Source organism: Berghia stephanieae, chromosome 4, assembly GCF_034508935.2.
Source record: "Berghia stephanieae isolate SIO BIC M18660-M18661 chromosome 4, UCSD_Bste_1.3, whole genome shotgun sequence".
Taxonomy (NCBI): Eukaryota; Metazoa; Mollusca; class Gastropoda; order Nudibranchia; family Aeolidiidae; genus Berghia; species Berghia stephanieae.
In genome coordinates this window covers 69,273,674-69,278,673 of record NC_088363.1, presented here as the reverse complement: position 1 = coordinate 69,278,673, position 5,000 = coordinate 69,273,674, and the positions used below count along the sequence as shown (strand labels likewise).

The window sequence follows — 5,000 nt, the reverse complement described above, 5'->3', positions numbered from 1 at the left end:
TATGTGTTGCAAGCGCCATAAAACCCTTAAAAACAAACAATTACCAACCGACAATTGTCTCATTCTGATTTCTCTTGTACATCACAAAATGTGCAGAAATTCTTTGATTACAGCTATAACTGAACATTGAGTTGTAGAGCTCCTTTTGCTGAACAATATTTTGCATAGACTGCATTTGTTACTCTTTTATTTGAGTAAGAAAAGTCTATTTTTATGTTGGGTGGGTGTTAATTTTTTGGGGAAAATTCTAAAAATGGTTGGTAAGGAGAGAGTTAACCAAACGAATCATATAGCCTTTTATACTCTGTGTTTACAATTCATGATTGAAAACAAATTGACATCTTCATCGTTCTTTATTATGATCTTGGATTTTACTTGTTATAAAGTGACCTCTTTATTCCATCTTTACGTTTAATGTCTGGAAAAAAAAACATGAATTGAAATGTGATACGATTGCGAATGATTTTCATTCATCAGTGATTATTGTACATAAGTCATATTATATATTTATACAATATTTGCCAACTATTGCTGTACAGTGGTATTATTTTATACAGAGTCATTTATACTCGTACAGTTTGCCTGTTGGGTCTTATTATTATGTTTATAGATGTTGAAATATTACTATAGAAGATTTTCATTAAAATTCATGTTCATCTTCAATTAGAATAATGTAAACAACTCTAAGGACCGTGTTCAAAGCTATTACCTATCTGTAACGTTATTATTTATGCTTGAGACATATTATTGTGTTCATTTTAAGTATATACTGTATAAAGAGATGATTTATATTATGTGCAGTGAAATAGTATCGAGCGTTAAATACTGCAAGATGTTTAGTATTACAGGTGTTGATTTCTTATGAATTGTAACCATATATTTACGAATGCTCAGGAAATCATATATCTTTATGGATAACGATTGCATGTAAAAATAAATAGGATTGTTGTATAACAAGAACATAATTCAAAAATAAAAGGTGCTGCGATATATATTTACCTAAGAAAAGCAAAGATCTCGTTAAAAGTAACGGGGTATTGTAACCGTCTCTGAAATAACTCAATGGCTTCGGATTGAAAATATTATTGTTTACCATCTGATGAAAATACCATTTCATAAAGTTTAACTGTTGATAGTTTTTTGTTCTGTTTTGATTGTTTTTGAAGTTATTTTGTTTCGTTGTTCGTTTTATTTGGTCATTTTTAAATGGGAGTTTTTGGGGCTTTTCTTTTCTTTTTTTTTTCATGTTGTTGTTTGCCTTTATTCTTTTTTCTTTTATTGCTCGTTTTGAAGCACATTATCATAATCTGCTTTATATTCAGTGTGCTTCCAATTATCAAGGTAGTCCATTCAAAAAGAAAGTAGGAGCTGAGAATGCTATATATGTATGTAATATTGCTACGTTTACCACTACTACTACTACTACTAACAATACTAGTTATACTACAACTACTACTAATACTACAACAACTACTACTAATACTACAACTACAACAACTATTACTACTGCTACTACTTCTACTACAACCACTACTACTACTACTACTTCTACAACTACTACTACTACAACAACTACTACTACTACTACCACTACTACTACTACTACTACCACTACTACTACTACTACTACTACTACTACTACTACTACTACTACTACTACTACTATCACTGCTGCTGCTGCCACTATTACTTTAACTACAAGAGAAATTAATTATTGTATGCGTGATGGTACAAGCATCTGGCCAATCAATTCTCTATACTCCTCTAGGTTATACTTACTATTTATTTTACTCCAGCTTTTTAAAAGATTTATTTTCTAATCCAATTCTATTCAAAATGGAAAAATAGCAATTTACAGTTTGTCTCAAATTGATTATATTCTGATGACCTTCGATCTAAGTTGGGTTTCTGGGTGGGGTTCCTGGCCTCCCATAGTGGACAGGGTGGCCCTTACTGTGTCTTCTAACCCCTTATATCTGTTTTTCCAATTTTCTCTCTGCCATTGTCTTGGAATGAGATTACTTGATCTTGCCCAGGCCATGGTGCTTGGCTGGGAGGGAAACAGTCAAATGCATAGTTATGGTTTTGGGAGATGATATTCTTTTTCCTTGGTTATCATCTCTCTGTTATGTATTGTTATATTTGTTATTGTGAATGTATAATGTAAGCATTTCAATGTATTGCTCTGAGTGGGATCTTGTGCTGGTGCCTGGGTGAGACATTTAGGTGATTTCAAACTAAGTACATTGAAGGTGTCCTCTTGGAATCTACATCTGTCCCATATTTGAATCATTTCCCCTTTGTCTTACTTTTTTCCTCAAGTCCTTTTATTTGTACATCTAGAATCTTTTCACTATCCAACTTTCTTCCTTTTTACTGACGCTGATATGACCTCAATGTGTTGCAAGCGCCGTAAAACCCTTAAAAACAAAACATAAGTTGGGTTCAAGTGAAAATTCTACTCTATTAGTTATAGTAACATGTTTTCAAGAAATCATCTTTTGGAGTTTATTGTGAATACCCAAGATAAGTTGAGGTCTATGTACAATTGGACATTGAAATAAAGGCGTACTAAACGCTACAAATTTACAACAGTATTAATATGATATATATGTTATGGAATATGAGAATATTAACAGTATTACATTTTCTTTGTGCAATAAGAATTATAAAGTATATACTGTGTTATGGCCATGGGAGGTCAGAGAGTAAATGAATAGATGGAACAAAATTGACGTCATTCAGTTCTTTGTTATTGTTTTTAAACAACCATTCTGATGATAAGTTTTCACTAATAAATTCTGTCAGACTATAATCGTTTAAGGTTACACATAGTTTTGTATGTTGATACAGTTTATCCGGTTAGCAGATGCTGTGAGTTTTTTAGCTAAATGCATAGCATAAATACTAAGCTGCTAGAAGTTGCGGACTGTAAAATGTAATCTACAAAAATGAATATAACAGCCTTAAAAAAAAGAATGGTACAGTATATCCGGTTGGTAAATGAAGTATTAAATTCATTTTTGAATACTTGGTTGGATAAGACATACTAATTTAGTTTTTATTCGTGGGTGCACATTGATTGAGAACTAATTAACCACAGGCAGTTAGGATTGTGATTGACAAATAATATGTTCCATGTGCAAATTATTTGAAACGTACACAACCATTGATTGGGTGCACTGAAGAGAAACGATTGGAATCAATGTATAAGAAGGTCTGATAACAGAACGAAATTATTGTCTTGAGTTAGCATTGTTGTAATGGACAATATTTTGCGTCGGTTTGAAAGTATTTCCATTACAACAATGAGACCATAACAATTTGGGTTATCAGACCTTCAGTTATGCTCATGTTGGTTAATTTTTTTTTAATGAAATAGTTTCATGTTAAGTTTATTTCTTTCTCAAAGACAGCGTATTATAAATATTGTTATAATCCTTCCAATAATTCACATTGTTTAAATGTATTACGACCAGATACATTAGTTGGGGCTGTTTAATTTTGATTGTTGTTGTATTGTTAGGAAGGCACCTACCGTGTCAATTTGGTATAATATCAAAGATGAGGAAATCTGAATTGAAAGTCAAATGATCAAAATCTGAAAATATTAGTTTGGAAGTTTAACCAGTTAACTCTGTCGTAAGCTGTAAAGACGAGTATTTAAAATTTGGCTAGAAAACTCGTCCTTCAAATATTGATCGATTTTAATTACTTTTATTTTGACAAAATTTCTCAAATCTGGAACCACGCGAAGTCCCAGGTTTGAGAGTTTTTGCCAAGATGAGAGTCATTTAAATCGATGGATATTTGAAGGACGAGTTTTCTAACCAAATTTTCAATACGTGTGTTTCCAGGGTACGGCAGTTAACTGGTTAAGTAACAGAATTCACTATCCTCAAATACAAATCAATTACTTTAACTCCAGAAATATGAGTTTAGTGTAAGATTCAATTTAAATCATCAGGCCCATCCCGAGATGATACCGTTTTGAGACAATTGGTCACAAATATCGTACAAATTATTTTTTATTCTCATTTTACCTTAATGACGGGAGAGGGTGGCCAACTCTTGCTGCCTCTTCTCTCACCTAAAACATGTCGGCCTCCTTTTCTATTTAACTGGAATTGTATCTACGTCACCCGAATGGGAATTTCATAGCTGAGACGATAAACAATCAACATATTGATCCTTGAAAACTCGTCTATTCTCTCTATGAATTCTCTTTATTATACTGTTTCAAGTACACTAATAAACGTCTGATTAACTTTAGAACAACATCAGTCATAAACAAACTAAACACATATTTTCTTAATTTTTACGAGAAAATCTTTTACTTCATGTTGATGGCTGGTATGCGCTAAAAGTATCTCAGGGGTTTACAAATAATTTTTTTCTTCCCAATACAACAACAAAGCATTTAGGATTTAATAGGAAGTGTTTGTTATAGCATGTTACACGTGCCTTTGTTACCTTTGGCTAATGACGTGTAACGCTCAACTATTTGTAAAAATGTGTACATATTTAATCTATGAAAACAGATATATACTGCCATGTCATGTATATACACACAATTGACCACTGCAATGAAAGCACGGGTTTATGAAGCTTTTTTAGTTATTATTTATGGTAAAATCGTGTCTCACCATGATCAGGTCATTGACATGTATTCAATTCTTGATAGTCCTTAATTCTTATATCTCCATTTAACGATTAAGTCTATACATTACAATCATAGTCGTTAAAGTTATACAAAGCTGCTAGCAGCTGTGAACTGTAAAAAGTAATGAATGAAAATGGGAGTTTTTGCAAAGATGAAGGTCATTTAAATTCATCGATATTTAAGAACGAGTTTCTGGGTGAGGTTCCCTACCTCCACAGTGGGCAGGGAGGTACTTACCGTGTCTTCTATCCCCTTATATCTGTTTTCCAACATGCTTTCTGTCTTTGTCTTGGAATGAGATCACTTGGTTTTTTCCTGGTCCTGGCCGGAGTCCTGG

General features: G+C 32.6%; 1 protein-coding gene across 12 annotated transcripts in view; it reads left to right on the top strand.

Annotated features, from left to right (window-relative positions):
* Nucleotides 1-5,000, top strand: part of LOC144971125 (rap1 GTPase-activating protein 1-like) — a 401,598-nt gene that overhangs the window by 395,114 nt on the left and 1,484 nt on the right. For 11 of the 12 annotated variants that reach the window (XM_078911551.1, XM_078911547.1, XM_078911553.1 and 8 more), the window contains one exon: nt 1-5,000. This exon is cut by the window's left edge and continues 1,801 nt beyond it; it is cut by the window's right edge and continues 687 nt beyond it. The exons of the other annotated variant lie outside the window; for it this stretch is intronic. The gene's annotated coding sequence lies outside the window, so the exon portion shown is untranslated. 12 annotated transcript variants of the gene reach the window in all.